This window comes from Mixophyes fleayi, chromosome 11 (assembly GCF_038048845.1).
Source record: "Mixophyes fleayi isolate aMixFle1 chromosome 11, aMixFle1.hap1, whole genome shotgun sequence".
Classification (NCBI taxonomy): domain Eukaryota; kingdom Metazoa; phylum Chordata; class Amphibia; order Anura; family Limnodynastidae; genus Mixophyes; species Mixophyes fleayi.
The window spans coordinates 77,201,917-77,220,434 of NC_134412.1; positions in this window are offsets into that span (position 1 = coordinate 77,201,917).

The following is an 18,518-nucleotide window of genomic DNA, read 5'->3' on the forward strand; positions in this document are numbered from 1 at the left end:
ACTGGTGGTATTATCCGAAGCCCAATAGCCGAGTAGATATCCAGAGGGTAGTCAGAGGTTAGCCAGGTCGGTACACAAGCGGGTAGTCAGACATTTGCCGGGTCGGTACACAAGAGGGAGGTCACAGATGCAAGGTAGAGGAGCAGGTAGCAGGAGCTGAGCAAGCAGAATACTCAAGCACATGTCTGAACCAGGAAGTGCCATTTATAGGCCCAAACAGGAAACAGGATCCAAGATGGTTTCTCTTTGATTCCAAACTGGCCATCTTGGATAAGGGCAAATCTAATGGCAGGTTTGCAAATACAGAGACCTCTAGTGGTTGGAGGTGCAAATGTCAAAGTAATTTGTTACATATACACTGTGTTATCTTTCAGTGTTTAACACATTTAACAGTATGATATGGAAACCATGCTGCTCTTTGTTGGCTCTCAGCACTCCGTGGCAATGGGTTTACATTAAACTGTTTTTCTAGTCTATTATGCTATTAATACAGACAGAGCCGGCACTGACACCTCTAGTGCACCCCTGCCGGAGATTACGCATTGAAGACCCCTTGGGGCTTAACTGTGTATGCTTCAACCCGACATACCCAGCAGAGACTTGGGGGTAACGGGATCACGCCGCCTGAGTTAAAGATTTTTTTAGGGCGCAGGCCGGTTGGCATGGTGCCCCAGTAATGGGTCCTGATTACTGTCAGAATGGGAAAGTCTGATTACTAACAGGTAAATAAATTTATTATACACTAGGGCAAATGACATTGGGCAGCACGGTAGCTTAGTGGTTAGCACTTCTGCCTCATAGCACTGGGGTCATGAGTTCGATTCCCGACCATGGCCTTATCTGTGTGGAGTTTGTATGTTCTCCCCGTGTTTGCGTGGGTTTCCTCCGGGTGCTCCGGTTTCCTCCCACACTCCAAAGACATACTGGTAGGTTAATTGACTGCTATCAAACTGACCCCAGTCTCTCTATCCATGTCTGTCTGTGTGTTAGGAAATTTAGACTGTAAGCTCCAATGGGGCAGGGACTAATGTGAGTGAGTTCTCTGTACAGTGCTGTGGAATTAGTGGCGCTATATAAATAAATGGTGATGATGATGATTGGGGTTAGAGTACACTGACCGCAGCTTGTTTCTGAGAAAGTGCTGATGTACTTACTGTATATTATTATCCAGTTGATTATCTTGGCACCCGAACTACTAAGTCAATGCAATTTGGCCACCCCCATGTGTGTTACTGATCCAGTCTTCTGGCGGTTGTGTGGAACAGTCAGATTACAATGTGTGTTGACACCATTAGTTTTGTTACTCATTTGGCCATGCTAACCATAACTATTTTCCTTGGAGCCCCAGGAGAAATGGCTGCATAAAGCAAATCCTGGGACACTGGTGAATGGCCTGGATGTGCTACTTTAAAGCTTTTGTGGATATTTTTCTTTTTACTTAAATGTATTTATCAGCGTAACCTTAACTGTTGGTTAAATACACTCTCTAGCAGGGTGTATGCAATAGAACAGTGTATCCGACATTACATGCAGCCACTCTGTAACATGTAATGTTAGATACACTTTAGATGTTAGATGCACTTTGCTAAAGGATGTATCTAACCAAAGGTAAACAATAGACTACAAAATTTTACTCTGGAGCTTACAAATGTTTAGTTACGCCAGCTTTAGAGCTATTTATGTTAAAAACAAGTCCAAATAGAAGCACATATCCTTTAAGTAATGACCAGTAGTTCTTACAAAACCACAATATGTATATCTCTCGAGACAAATAATTACAGCTGAGGCAAAAACCGATGGTTTCACTTTAATAAATGATTGCTAAATCCCATCATGTGATAAGTCATTCTGACTCACAGGGACAGAAAACAGGAGAAGCGTTTCTGTGGTCTGCAACTTTCATTTTTGTGGTCACATGTAATTCACATGGAAATTGTACAGAAAAAAAACCCATCAGTGCTCTCATGGAGCCTATAGCTGTGCAAGAGAATTGTAGTCACAGATTGTAGCCACAAGGGGGAGCTGTTTTACAGGATTTGCTTCAGTAATTTCATCACATAAATACAAAAAGCATCTCCATTGCATCCAGCTGTCTAAAAATGTAAATGATGTCATTAATGCTTAGTGACTGGCTGTGTTTGTGTTACTTAATGTTGTGTAAACACACAGGTGTTAATAAGGGCAGGTAACTGCTAAAGTATTGTAGGATAAGCAAATGGATGCTAATAAAGTCATTACTAAAGTAATGCATGGTAAGTAAACAGATGTTAATAATGCCAGGTACTCACTAAAGTATTATAGTGTAAATAATGCTAATAATACCAGTTAAGTATCTAATAACTAAACAGATGTTCCTTAAAGGAACTCTTGGACTCAGAACTCACCTGTCCTGGCTCCATTAAAGATGGATGTGAGAGGATTGCAGTAGGGTGATCCCAGCCTTAACCCTATCCCTACAGAGTGAAGCCTAGAAGATGTATAGTGTCACAGACACAGGAAACAGGCTGATGGTAAGTCAGGGCAGAGAGTGAATATGGAGGGTCTTGTCTCTGAGTTAGCAGAGATTAGTTCTTCAATGTTGGATAACAGTATTGCCACAGTGAGCTTTCAGAAAGTGACTCAGGGTGTTGGAAAACCAGAGGGTTCTAAAGAAAGAGGGCCAGGTAGGAACCATACCCCCAATTCACCCTCCTGAACTGGTATAACTAAACCCCAGACACTGGACCAGAGGTTAGAGGTTCTGCAGTGCAGACTGCACAGTGGACTGTCCTTTGTTCTAAGACCCTGTGAGGTTCAACAGAAGAGCCGGAGACTCACTAAGCAAGCAGGTGCTGTGCTTGGCATAGGGGTATAGAATCTGCCCCTACAGGAACACTACCATACACAGGAAAGCCTAGTGTGCTGGCAATGGATAAGCACCTAACCTACTCAGCAGGGAAGAGCAGGGGACAAAGGCGCTAATTGGCACAGTTCGAAGGGTAAAAATGCTCAAAGAGACATAGCTGATAATCCCCACTGTGAGGTCTGTAAGCTGAAGAATTCCATTATTTACCTCAGCCATAAACTGCTGCCCCAAGAGGTAGAATATCCTGCTCTGATCATGGGGTGGCTTGGGCCCTGGATAGAGTGCAGCACTGTGGGCATGACCAAAAGTGTACATGGCTTTAGCAATAAACCTTTACTGGGCAGCACAGAAAAAGGAGCACCATGGTTACACAGACGGATTAGTGCGTCAGCGTGAAAGCATTGTGTCAGGTCAACAGGTAACAATTTCCCTGCCACCCTCTAGAACGGAGAGGTGTCACATGCAAGCTACTTACAAGTCAGATACAACTGCAAATGGGTGTTGGTGATTTAATTATCAGTATTAGCTAGGTGTGGCTCAGAGGAACTCTATGTTCAACCATGAATTAAAGCCTGAGGGGGAGACTAATTTACTTTTGTCTCTAAATCCATGTGCCCTACCCATGAGGTATTTATGCATATAGAGATCCAGATGTGTATCTATCTACACATGATTGCCCAATACCAATTTATGGCACATGCCGTAAAAGCTCAAACCTCTTGGAATCTCTCTTTAAGGTTATATCAATATCCCCAATTATATCCAATACCAGTCAGCTCACATTCTATGTGTTCTGTGATATATCAGGACATCACAGGAGGCTGAGCAGCTGGGATAAGCTTGTGTAACCCCCTATCACTGTGTGTAGTGTTGCTCAGCTCAGGCAGTACACCTGCTTCTCTAGCTAGCTCTTGGGCATAAACTCTTTTAATTAAACAACTTCTTAACTCCAGCACAATACTTGGTTTCATAGAAATAAAGAAAATATGTACAGCTCTTTTCTCACTCCAGTACAGTTCTTAATCTGTCATTTCAAATATGGTTTCAGTATACATTTCTCCATGCTTGTCCTGCATATAATCTTAAGCAAGTATCAAAATGTAATACAATAGTTCACATGTCTCCTACACTCCAGTACTCCATACTTCACTGCAGCTCACCCCTCCCCTGCAGGGGTACTCACATGGATGCTAACAGGCAAACATCACCCTTAACCAGGAAGCTTCTACTCAATGCAGTTCTGACACACGCTGTGTAACTCTCACCTGCAGCTCAGCCCACTGTTGCGGAAATTATTTCTCCCTTGGGCTCTGACACTTTTCACTGTGTGCTTTTAACTACAGGACTCTGACACTCCTGTATGCTCTCAGCCTCTCTTGGACCACACTACTGCTGCTACACTGCCTATTGCAGCAATCCTGTCTTTATGGTCTCTTATATGTTATATGTCTTATATGATGGGCTTTAAAATAATGGCACGTTGCTAGATGCAGCAATCTCTCCCTTGTCTTTAGTGTCTTTTGCTTTCTACAGTAAAGGGACACTTTCCTCTGTGGTGGCCTCTGGCTTCCATACTTTGGGGATCCCCTTTATGTATGCGCTCTCAGTCCTTCGGGTCTTTTTTTAGAGGCTCTCCCTTTTTCAGGGCCAACTCAATTTGACCCAACTCTCAGGCAATGCTGGGGGAGCCTGGGACCTCCTCCTCACTGTACCTGGTCCCCAGCTGTCACATCTGCTCTCCTCTCTGTCTCTTGCTCTCTCTCTCTTCTTTTCCTGCACTTTTCTTTTCCTTAATTCTCTCTGTGACAGACACCCCTCCTTCTCCTCTTGCTGACTTGCGTGTCTTTTTGACATAGCAACCAGTCTGAGTCACTGCTCTCTTCACAGACATCCTGGCCATACCCCATTAACAAGGCACGTGCAGGAGCACCTATTTCACTCCCCCAGTGACCCCACCTGCAGTCACCGGCGGCCAAGGCTTACTATAAAGCTGCAGGGGGCATTACACTTGGATGAAGGTAAATAAGGACACAAATATCATACTTACAGGAGTCATTTCTTGTACATAATTAAACGGAAACTTATAATCTGTTGTGTGAAGGTAATATCATCTTTGTAGGACATTCTGGTAAGAAGTTAGGCCAGTATAAAGTATCCCTGACTTGAAACATGTTTTGAAAAGACAGTTATAAAACTCATTTGTATATACACAGATGTCTTGGTTCCGACATCATAGTGGACGGGGAGCTGTGGGCACCTGAAGCATGTTTAAAAACCCTGTAAATGTAACAGAGGTGTTCACTTTTGGGAGTAAATTTCATATTAAGTGTTCCAGTGAATTCATGCTCTCCCTGGAGGCAGATATCTGTGTTATGAATCCCAGTGCATTCACGAAGAGCAACAGAAGTGTAAAGCAAAGTGTCTTTATTCAGGTAAATACACAAACAAAGATAACTCAGATCCACTGATAAGAACAGGTTCCTAAGGAGACTGTATAGTAAAAATGGCAGGAACAGGTATAATAAGTTTTACCCCAGTCCAGAAGGCACAAGGCTGTCCAGGAAAGCAAACAGATTCCAGGGATCAAGCGGTGATCAGACAAACATATCCAAATAGCCAGGCAGAGATCAAGCAAATTAGCAAGGTCCAGAAGTCTGTCCAAAAGGTCAGGGCAACAGGCAAAACAGCGTGGTCCAAGGTACAGGCAAATGATTTGGGGTCTCAGGCAAACAGGCAAGGTCCAAGGTACAGGCAGGGGTCATACACAGAAGTTCAGTCCAGCAGGTATATACCAAATAGCACAGGAGCAGGTTAGCAGCAGCCAGGAACAAACGGATGAACTGCACAGAGCACAGCTAGAGGCAGGTACTTAAAGCAGTGCGACAGGTGCAGTTCTAATCAAGCATAATGCAAGGAGATTAACTCCTTCAGGCAAGTAGAAGAGTTCAGGAACAGAACAGCAGCACTTCTGGTGATATGAGGCACTGCTGCTAGGTACAAACAACAGACAGAGTTGTAACAATCTGATAATTCCTGACAGTACCATTTTTCTGTTGTTTACTCCATTTTGTTAACTGTTTTACATCTGAAGCATTGTGGTTTCATTTTCCATATTAAATCACACTTAATAAGTTTATGCCTCTGTGTTCAAATTCACTTGTCAGACTTAGCTTGGTATTAGAACGCTACATAGTTGAAACAGAGGAGATCATTTGGTTTATGATAACTCTGGGTCAGAGGAGACAAGCTGGAGAAGCTGTGACAAATTAGTTTACATGAAGGGGGAACCGAAAGCTTACTGAGCAAGAGAGTTAGCTCTTCAAACCAAACCTTGGTAGTGGCATAATTGGTAAGGCAAATGTTAGTGTGTGAAAGACAGAGAGAGCTTTAACCATTTTTAAAGATTCTAGATATCATTTTCTAGAATGTACTTGATAAATGATAGCTAGAATCTGATTTGTTGCTATGGGCTTAAGAAGTTATAGTAAATCTACCTCAAATGGTAAACTTCAAGAGTGGCATGAAATCTACGTTTGTGGGAGTGTATATGTGGGCATCTGCGGAGGTGCAGAAGTTTGCACCAATTGAAGGAAGGCGGGCATTCCTTAAGCCTGGATTTGTTGCATAAGTGAGTCTACTGTTGCACACACATGCATAAACAACTTTGTTTTTTGTTTTTTTTGCTGCGAGAGCATTGACAGGGGCATGCCCTGATTTTTCTTATCCCTATACTTATAACAGGACACACTTTGCAACTTTCATCTGTACTTCTGTGAGGAAATGCATTTGCAGATACATGTTTACCTAATGTAATTAAAAGCTTTAAACACATAACAGTGATAAATAAAACAGTCCTGATGTCCCCGGACTCACGATTAAGAGAAAATCACTTGTTCTATGAGAAAAACTTCAATGTCATTATATGGACAGAGGCATCAGTAGATATTTACACAAGTAGATACCCAGTTGTAAAGAGATACCTAATTTGCTGTCGCTATATAAATAAATGGATGCTGAGAGATGAAGGTGGCCTGCACCCATACCTCAAAAATTTAAATATTAGGCACACAATACATTGCCAGGGCATTCATCGGTAGCCAAGAGCAGGGCTTTCCTACTTTGTTTTCCTTATATCATCATCATCAGCTACTTATATAGCGCCACTAATTCTGCAGCCCTGTACAGAGAACTCACTCACACCAGTCCCTGCCTCGTTGGAGCTTACAGTCTAAATCCCCTAATACATACACACACAGACCGAGAGAGACTAAGATCAATTTAATAGCAGCCTCATATGCTCTGTGCCGTAATGCTGCCCTTCTGAATCCAACTAGGGGACCCGTAAACATTTATGTGGGAGGGAGGGAGGAAAATCATTGCCCTGGGGTAAGCTTCGTCCAACCCCAGGGTAACGGGGACTGCTCGAGACTTGCAGCAGAGGTGGCCCTCAAGAAGGGGTGTACTCACCCTGATGCCAGGGAAACCGAGATGCCTCCTACTCCCGCTGCATCCCAGCTAGGGACAGGCATCCGGGGTGCACAGTTGTAATTAAATTATTGCTGCCTCCTGAGTGGACGTGGGGGGTGAGCTCTTGGCCCCATTTCTCCTATCTCCGTACTACCGGTTCCTGCTCATAAGCTTTTACTATGTTGAGTTCTGGGGTCATCTGAGTGCGTCCAACTCTACGGGAAAGGCGGCTGCTATAGGTGAAGACCTCTCCTGCTGGTTCTAAAAGCTTATGACAGTTACTAGGAAGCTGTAACATCATAAAAGTTATTATTTTTTTAATTGAACCAGAGAAAACAAATGCAATGATTGCAAAGTTACAAAATCCTTCATTAAGACAGCTCGCTGCAGACTTTGGTCAAAATTGGTGAAAATTGGGACCGTTGTGAAGGGATCATTATAAAATAGACTATTTTTCACAATTTTTAATTAAATCCAGATCCAAAACCAAAACCTGTTGATTTTGTTTGACAAAACCGGTAGCAAGTTGGGTTAGAACCGACACTTGTTTGGAAACCAAAACACGTGGGTTAGCGCACATCTCTAAAAAACAGCAACCAGAAAATCATTGGTAGTAATATACAAGCCACAATGGAAGTAGTGAGGGAAATGACAAGGGACTATCATTCAGCACTACACAAGGACAGTCATCTGAAGGAAATGTCCCCAGATCTTCCACTTCTCTGTTCAGCACCTCTTTAGTCACCATATAAAGCTATGAGATGTCACTTTAACTCTTTGTGATAGAGGGAGAGAAAACGCTCTGCAACATTTTACTGTGCAGTGGTGGAAACCTGAACTATAGTGTTTTACTTTCAAAATGTATTCATGACAATTCAGTTGCCCTTTAAGGCTGGTCTGTCTCTCTTACATTACAGGTATAATGACTCAAGGAAACATGTATTTGTCATTTCATTGTAATGTTAATAAAATTAAGGATATTAAACTTTTTAACTTATTTCTACTTGCCTCCTGCAGAGTCTAATAAATATGTTCTAAATAGATTTTCTAGATGTATTACTGTGACTCACGTTGACAAAGAGGCTTTGTAACCACTATGTCATAAGTACATGAGTAATTGAGGAATATTATGGTATTGTTACCCAATGGTCTTCAGTTCCACGGATAATGAAAACCACACTGGTACCGTACTTAAGTTATTTAATCTGATGTTACTCCTCGATATAATAAGAGGACGTTTTAGACGTCCATCTCCTACTAATTAGATCGGTGCATAGCAACATAATGGTCACATCTGCAAAAGATAAATACCTTTGAAAGCTAATATCATCCTCTACTGTCCATTGTTCTGCTCCATATAATGTATCTCTATTGACATGAAGCTGTATTTAAAGCCATTGATAGTTATTACAGATATATCTCCCCATGTTTAGTTCATGGCCCTCTATTAGTGCATTGTAGCGAGATGTAGATTAAAGCTCCATTTCAGTGCAATTTACTCACCTCACTTTAATTGTTGCCAGCATTTAAATGCAATTTTCTAGAGACAAGTGTAAATGGATAGAAGATGAAGCAGACGAAAAATGATTCTATTCGGATATTTCTAGAAAGTAGGGAACAAAAGCTTTCAGGCAAAAATCTTTAAAATCTGGAATTGCCCCGCTGTCTCGCCTGGGGATATAATTGTCCTGCGGGGGGAACGTTGGGGGAAGGGAGACTACTAATTGGCAGCCTAGTGCTTTACACTTGCACACCTCTGGGGTGTGGCCACGCCCACACCGTGATGTAGCCACGCCCACACCGTGATGTAGTAACGCCCACACCGTGATGTAGCCACGCCATATCGCGTTGTGACCACGCCCCCATCGTGACATGGCCACACACCCTACTCCTCTGTCGGAACTGATGCTGGGAGGTATACATAGAGAAAAATCCCCCTGGATAACCCCGCCCTTTCAAGCACCTACTGTGAACCTATATATTGATTGAGCAACTTCCATTTTTGTAATGTTGGGAGGTGTGCCACTGTAACCTTTTATTAAGTGCCTTTAAGGTTAATCTATGTATATATTTATTTGATGTTTTCAGGCTGGTAGTGAAAGTAGGTGCTTAGATGCACAACTGTAATAAATAAGACTCATTACTAACAATGTACTGTAGGTAGGTGGAAAATTACCACAGAACCATAACAGCCTATCAAGAATTACCTTTTATATGTATTGTGCTAGTTAGACACTTTCTTATTGGTTGGTACAGTTTAGTGGAAATGATGCACTCAACTGCACTGTTAGTAAATGAGCACTAAGGGGTATATTTACTAAACTGCGGGTTTCAAAAAGTGGAGATGTTGCCTATAGCAACCAATCAGATTCTAGTTATCATTTATTAAGTACATTCTACAAAATGACAGCTAGAATCTGATTGGTTGCTATAGGCAACTTCTCCACTTTTTCAAACCTGCAGTTTGGTAAATATACCCCTAAGTGTGAGAATTAAGTGGGTGAAAAGGTTGAAATGATTCACTTTTGCTAAGTGCATGACATGCCTGTCAGACCACATCACAGACAATGTGTATCATTCTGATTTCAGTGAGTGTTCTGCTCATACTGGGCTTCTGGGTGACTAATAACCTCAGTTTATTGCGGTGGTGATTGGGAGTCTGTGCGGACGAAACCACTTTTCATGGGAAAACCACATAACTCCACCACTGCAGGTGACTGCATCGTTTACCAGCCAAACCTGCTGCTTCTTTGCAGATCTGTATAGTTAAAGCACATCATTATAATATTAACACTTTCTCTGAGTTATTGCCCATAATACCAGCAACAGGACATTGATGTTTGATTTTTAGCGACATTGTACATAATTCATACTTGCCCACTCTCCTGGAATGACCGGGAGACTCCCAAATTTCGGGTAGGTCTCCCGGACTCCCGTGAGAGCAGACAATACTTCCTACCTACTTCACTAGGAAGTTGGCAAGATGTAAGCCTCCACAACGCGATTTGCAGGGAAAAATTACACAATCGGCCCCACCACACCCCTCCCGCTACGCCCCCTCCGGGATCTCCCGGAATTAAAAAAAACTAAAAGTTGGCAAATATGTCATAGATTAATGGCAACAACATTCTTAAAAATTGATTATCTTGCTTTTCTTACAGCAAACATGGCACTTAGATAATGAGCATTATTTAGCATACATATATGGGAGCATTTTTGTTTACACCATTGATATGAGGTACACTTTGCCCTGTCGGTACACATCCAGAACACACCTCCAGATAGGAGACATATTTCTCTATGAAGAGAAGCCTGTAAGCACAGTGCATAACACTTAGCCTTGCGGGTCTGGCCACTACCGCTTTAAATTACCATTGAAGTAAGTCGCGACCACGTCCCACTGCAGTGCCGGACAGGTCTCCAGTCGGAATCACCGTCTGTCAGTCTGCGGTGCCATCGGACATCCCCCTCGTCGTCTTTCAGGTAAGTCTGCTTCTAATTTATTTGTCTTCTTCTGCCATCGGGTATTTTATGTAGGAATCCCAGTTGTCGGAATAGTGGTAATCGGTAAACCACCGGTACCACCGATACTACCAAACCTCATAAAAACTAAATGGATTAATATATCTTCAGGGGAAATGCTGCTGGTCACTTCTTGGTCATTTATGGTAACCTGTAATCCACATTATATTATTAGAATGTAATGCATATAATATTGTGAGAGTTTGCAAAATAAAAATGATATATCCATATAAGTAATCATTATGTTATAGCTTTAAAAGAAATTAGTAGACATTGTACTCAGAATGAGAAAAGACAAAGATTGAAGCCTTGATAAAATGTTACAATAAGATGTTCACAGAGAACATGGACAAGCCAAGGATGCACAGCTGAATGTTTTATGAAAAGTAACATTAAGACTGGTGGGAAAATGCCTGAGAAGATAAAAACATAAGAAAGATTTGTTTAAAACTTACAAATGGCAGAATACGTATAATGTATCATTAGCTTGTTGTTTTCATAATTTACTGTTTTCTAATTGGTTGTTACGCTACTATACCCCTTAAAAACTGTTATGTATAATCATATGATTTATTTCTGGAGTAAAGCAGTTTCAGTTTAGAAACCAGACACTTGTGTGGTCTCTTATTCTGTGCTCCGATCGATCGTTACTATAGATATTTGATAAACTGCTGACTGACTTATTCAATTACAGGTGGTTATTCTGTCAACATAGGTAAAGAACCCCAACAATATAATAAACCCCTACAATGTAAAAGGGATATTAGAAGCCAATGGGAAGTTATATTGCTTGTATAAAAGCACCTTCTAATTTCCTTTTTTGGTCTAGGAGGTTATTATTCCATGTAATACAGTTGTTTTCATTTTTCACCCTTCTGTCATTTACCTGGTTATATTTGCACATATTAGCAACCAAATCCGTATTTGCCAAATATAATGAGATATTTTATGTTGTACTCCACTTATTACACACCAGAAGCTTGGGTTTCCACCATTGTGCCTCAGCTAGCACAGATCACGGTGCATACCTAGGGGCGTATTTACTAAACTGCGAGTTTGAAAAATGGAGATGTTGCCTATAGCAACCAATCAGATTCTAGCTGTCATTTATTTAGTACATTCTACAAAATGACAGCTAGTACCTGATTGGTTGCTATAGGCAACATCTCCACCTCTAGTCTCACCAGAACATTATTTAAGTTGCGCACTGTGCAAAAGTGTTTTCCCTTGTGATTGACAACTCTCACTTAGGAGGGAGAACATTTAAGTTCATTGCTTTAAAGTGAGATAGAGAGAGTGTGAGCAGAAGCACTAGTCATAAGTCACAAGATCTGTGATTATGACTTCTGATTGGTCCTTCCGTTCGCCCTTCCCCCTATCCAGCATCACTTGTCCCTGTTTTTTTACCCAGGGCTGTGAGATGAACCCGGGATAAAATGACTATTTGGAGCACCCTCTGGGGCTCTGGGTACAGTCAGGACCAGATCATATATAGGTGGTAATGGATCTTTAATTGGCTATTGCAGCCTCATTTAAAGATAGTAGCGCTGCGGAATTAGTGGCGCTATATAGATGATGATGATGATGATGATAATGATGGGAATAACTCTTAATTAACTCTGAATCCTTTTAATGTCTTGCAGTTTCCCAGTCTAAGGGGCTATCAGTTCTGCTCAAATAATATTTGGATACATTTATGTGCTTAATTATGTGCCACTAAGAGCTTGGGAACATTGCTGTAGACTTGTGAAGGAGCGAGTCATCTTCCAAACTGATTTCATGATTCACATTGGGAATTCTATATTTTTCATCTAGAGCCAATAACTCTGACTCCTCGTGCATCTGCTTCCTCTGAGAAGTATTACTAGTCTCCTGGAAGGCTACACACATTGTCTTCACTCTTACTATGACTATTTGCTTGGCTGCAACCAGTTACCACAGACCTGCACACTTTATACCAGATAGCGTGACTTGTTTCTATCTTTGGATGACATCCATAACGGCTTGTTCAGATGATTATATATTGATGTGTTGCATCTTACATGGTGACTTTGCCACAGACGAGAACCATGAAGCAACACAATGGAATCTTTGCCTCAGGGATGGCTCCGCCTTCTAGTGAATGGATAGGCTGCATTCTCAGGAATATTACTGCAGACCACAAAATTGCTGTCTCCACTGTGAGCAGGTGATGGATACACATTAAACCAACACTATTATAGGAGTATTGTGTGTTTCTGCCTTCAATGACAGATGCTTCAGTCATAGAAGCACATATAATGCCCTCTGTGTACCTTCAGCATCAGATGTATCCATACATAGAATTGCCTTCAGAGATTGGGGGCTGCATCGTATTGCAAATTGCCGAGGGAGGCTGAGATTTGCAGGGGAAGGGGGCTACTTTCTATTGCCACCAGAGATCTGGGATCTGCATTGTATTTTCAGATTTGGGCATCAGAATTATACAGCAGTCTCCACAATACGATCAGCATTTTATAATACTAGGTTCTACTATGCACTGTGTTTTGTTTAGTGGTCATTAGAATGTCCCAGAGGGTAGGAGGGGGGGGGGGGGGGGTGGTGGTGAGGACTGAGTGGGACGGGCAGAGCGAATTGCATTATTTTGGCCAAACACCCCTGCGCCATTTTACCAATGGGTGCAATCAAAAATGAAAAATTGCGTCATGGAGGCACCCATCCTGTCCACTTCACTAGGAAGTGAGCAGGAAGGGGGAGAATGGCCTGCTCTCCTGGGAGTCCAGGAGACCCACTTCGAATTCGGGAGTGTCCCGGACACTCCAAGAGAATGGGCAGATATGATTATTCTATATTGGTTAAAGGAAGATATCTGTATTGTTTAGTGTTGACTAGAATGCTCTCGGCATTGTGTGTCTGACGGTAGAATGCTCTCTGTGTATAGTTGCGATTACAACGCTCTCTGTCTATTATAAATTGGTAACTAACAATGTTCACTTTGATGTAAATTGGTAACTAGAATGCTCTTTAATGTAAATTGGTAACTAAAATGCTACCTTTGATGTAAATTGGAAACTAGAATGCTCTCTTTGATGTAAATTGGTAACTAGAATGCTCTCTCTGATGTAAATTGGTAACTAGAATGCTCTCTTTGATGTAAATTGGTAACTAGAATGCTCACTTTGATGTAAATTGGTCACTGGAATGCTCTCTGTGTTGTATAGTGGTCATTATAATGCTCTCTGTATATTATAAATTGGTAACTAGAATGTTCTCTTTAATGTAAATTGGTCACTGGAATGCTCTCTGTGTTGTATAGTTGTGATTACATTGCTCTCTCTATATTTGTAAGCAAACACCCTGTATTATCTTTTGAAAATGAATTTGTTTAAGTAAATGTTCCATATTGTTTTAAGAATATTTCTGATTCTCTGTATATACTGAATTTGTTTGCATTGTGTCATGTTTTTTGCATGATACACCCTTAAGATGGCCGATTTGGTATTCTATGTAAGGTTCAATTATATTGAAACTGTACAATCATACAAGGAGCTGCTAGTTTTGTATTATAGGGAAAGAATGATGGAAAGAACAGTCCAGCTTTAGGCTTCACTATAAGCCTGTATTATACTCAATATGCCTTGATGTCACTGTCTTGGAGGAAATAAAAGTCTGCCAAGGGATAACATTGTGTTGTCCAGACACTACGTTGGAGATGATAAATAGTTCCCAGCGTTCAACAGCTCCAGACATTTCATTACATTTTGAACTGCTTTATGCAACAGTTTGTATGTACGGGTAGGACGAAGCCCCAGATCATTAAGAACATTTCAAAGGACGTCTGGTAGAAACCTATACTTGATAGAGTTCACTTTCCTTACCGATAGATTCTTACTGGGTTTCTCGGGGGCAATAGGGGTAATGTCATGTACACGGCAACTCTTTGAAACAAAGCTTCATTTGCTAGGCCAGTGTAACCCAAAACTGTGCGCTGGGGGGGCCGCAGCGATCTCACACGGGTGCCACAGCCGTGGCCTGTGGTAAGCAAGGCAAGTGACTTCTTATTATATTGGCCTAGGGGCTTATTGGCTTAGGGGTGCCTTGAACAAATTATGGAGACCCTAAGGCTGCTCGGACTCAGGCATGACTCAGGCTTGTGCTGACACAATGGGTACAGTAATGACTCAAAGGACTGTCATGTAAATGGAATCACTCAGAGATCACCAGTGCCGGAGACCATTCAGCAGCTCCATCAGTGTACTTATAAATGTTCTAGTGTACGTGTATGCACTGAAAGCTTAACGCTGGCTGTATGAGCCAATAAACATCATCATCATTAAGGGCCTGGTTCATTAAGGATCTTAACTTGAGAAACTTCTTATTTCAGTCTCCTGGACAAAACCATGTTACAATGCAAGGGGTGCAAATTAGTTTTCTGTTTTGCACATAAGTTAAATACTGACTGTTTTTTCATGTAGCACACAAATATCAACTTTAAATTTCAGTGTACAAATAAGCTATCAAGTATTTGCATTGTAACATGGTTTTGTCCAGGAGACTTAAATAAGAAGTTTCTTAAGTTAAGATACTTAATTAACCAGGCCCTAAGACTCTAGTCCCTTCTACCCTTGGTGTAGGTGGGCTTGCACTGGCACCTACCTCTGGTCCTGGGCTTTCTCTTGTTAGCTCAGTTCTTTCTCTCACTGTCCAAGGCTATGTAGGGTTTAAGAGTAAAATTGTCCTTGCACATGCAGGTTTAATAAGCAGTTTTGATACTTGAGGTGTGTAATAATAATAATAATTAATAATTGTAATAATAATTACAAGTGTAATAACACAGTACATATACAGATTTTAAGAAGAATGGGTGCTAGAGCATTTTCTTGATTGATAAACAAATGATTGATTAACATTATTCATTTCTTTATCTCAAGTATGACTTAATTGCATTAGCACAGTTAAATGAATGAAGATCTCCATCCTCCTCCTATGGCTAGGTACACACTAGAGGTTTTTTCAGCCGATTATTGAGCCAATCACCGATAAACGGCCAAATGGAATAAAACATCTCACATTGATCATGCTAGCCTTGCGGAGCCCCGATGCAACTAACAGAAGGCCCGCAAGCAACTGATTGGTCAGAGCATGAGAGAGCAGCTCTGATTGGTTAGTTCCAGCTAGATCCCACATGGGATGTATCAATGAACCTCATTAATACAGTGAGGATCACATCTTCCCCTGGTTCTCCAGGTGTAAGGAGGCACAAGTCAGGGCATAAGCAAACCGAGGAAGGGGGGGTCCTAGTGCCTGGAAACTCCCCTCCAAGCCTGGGGCACTGTATAATTGAGGTGGCTGGACCCTGCTCCCGCTTCACACAGCTCTACTTGAAAAGTGAGAGCTGCGTGCACCTAACAGTAGTGCAGGCAGCATTGCCCATGTATATTAAGGGGATAGTAAGAGTTGGAGAGCAGCCAAGCACTGTCTAAAATTATAGCCACACCCCCATGCATGCTGGTCACGCCCACTGGCGGCGTGGTGTGGAAATTCCCCTCTGCAAATCCTGCGTTTGCCCCTGCAGGGATAGGCAAAAATCTTCATACAGACGCAGGCATATGAATTTCTGTGCGTATTTTCCACTAATAAAGGTCTTGCATTCAACTAAAAGTAGACTTGGGTGGGGAGAGAGAGCCGTGGGCTTTTTATATTACATCTTTATTCACCAACAAGTCAGGCAATATATTAATATTGTATTACCTGTGTCTGACTGCTCATTCCATTATAATTAGTGACTTGCTGCAGTCGTGCCCCAGATTATGTAAAGGTGAACATGTGTATGTACCATACGTAGTCATTATAATGTAAAAATATATTTATTTTATATGTTAGCCAGCGGCTTTTCATGATACAGTATGCAAAGATGACCTTATCTGTATTGCAAAAAGGATGTTTATAAACATCCAGACAAGGAATAATATCTACTTTCGGGGGATTGCTGAATGGGAGAAAAAGATGTTGGGCCTGAGTCATTAAGGAGAGCAAAGCATAAAAAAGGAGTAACTTTGCACCTGGGCAAAACCATGTTGCATTGGAGGGGGAGGTGAATTTAAAATGTGGGGACAGATTTATAGTTGGGGTAGGGTGTGTCCTAGATCAATTTTAAATTTCAGTGTAAAAATAAAGCTATCAAGTATTTGTGTGCTACATGACAAAACAGCCAGTATTTAACATATGTGCAAAATAATAAACTAATTTGCACCCCTTGCATTGTAACATGGTTTGCCCCGGAGAACATTTACTCCTTTCCTTTGTCTTACTTTCCTTAATGACTCAGGCCCGTTGTGTGTGTGACAGCTCTCGGTGGAAACAATGACACCACTTAGTTTATGACAGCCACAGACTATTTTTTCTCTCACATAAAAATCAGTGACACTTACTTATGTGCTCCAAATCAGTACATGAAGACCTTAGGGGTTTAAACCACCCAACTGATAAATACATTAAGACAGAAGAAAAATGTTTTGGACATTCCTAATAAATACGCATGTATTAAATTGTTGGATGCATTTCATTTTGTTGTTGTGGAATCTAGTCCTTGCCTTCTAGGCTAGCAGAATGACCTATATCTGCTGAAGGAACAAGTGAACACATATTCATTTCAAGAATCCTGTCCAGGAATAATTTAGCTTCAAGAGTTGGGTGGGGATTGCGGAGTTTGCAAAGAATTCATCCTCTCTGTCGTCCAGCTGGAAGTAACAGCATCCTTCCACCAGGGCTCTGCCTTCATGGAGATAGAAATCCTAGGAAAAGTTCACATAATAGCAATAGCACATGTCTGAAAGGGAACAAGTTAGCATGAACTGCACTGCTCTTCCTAACCTACACATGTCTATAAAGAGGTATGGTCACAGACCAAAACACCCTATTACTCCCTTTTCCCACAATTCATTGAAATTCAAACAGTCATTGGTATCCCATCCATAGGCAAACCGGGGGAAGGGGGTTTCCTGGTGCCTGGAAACCCCCTCCAAGCCTGGGGCGCTGTATAATTGAGGTGGCTGGACCCTGCCTCAGTTTCACACGGCTCTGCTTGAAAAGGGAGAGCTGCGTGCACCTAACAGTAGTGCATGCAGATAAGAAGAGTTGGAGAGCAGCCAAGTACGGTCTAATATTATAGCCACGCCCCCATGCATGCTGGTCTCGCCCACTGGTGGCGTGGTGTGGAAACTACAAATCCTGCGTTTGCCCCTGCCATCTAAGTACTTATACCAGTATCTCCAGATTCGCAACTTCCATGCTTCTATCAAGTCGCGCCTCACAGCGCGCCTACTCACTACGATTGAGACGATGTGCCCACGCAGGGCATCCACGCCTGGCTAGATGTCCACTATATATTCTGAACTCTCTCACCCACCTGAATTCACTCAGGACCCCCATGAGTTGGCACGAGAGCGAGATCTGGGGAACTCATTGGATGATGAAGACTTGGGCTGACATACAGGAAAATGCTGCCTCCAGCTCAATATGCGTTAAGATCAAAGAAAATGTATACAAGCTCCTATATAGGTGGTATTATGTGCCGTCCCGACTTCGCAAGATGTTACCCTTATGCTTCGGATGGGTGCTGGCGTAGGTTGCCTGGGGTGGGCACGTTCCTTCACATCTGATCGTGGAACAGGTAACACAGGATACCAACTTAGAGGTGGTGAAC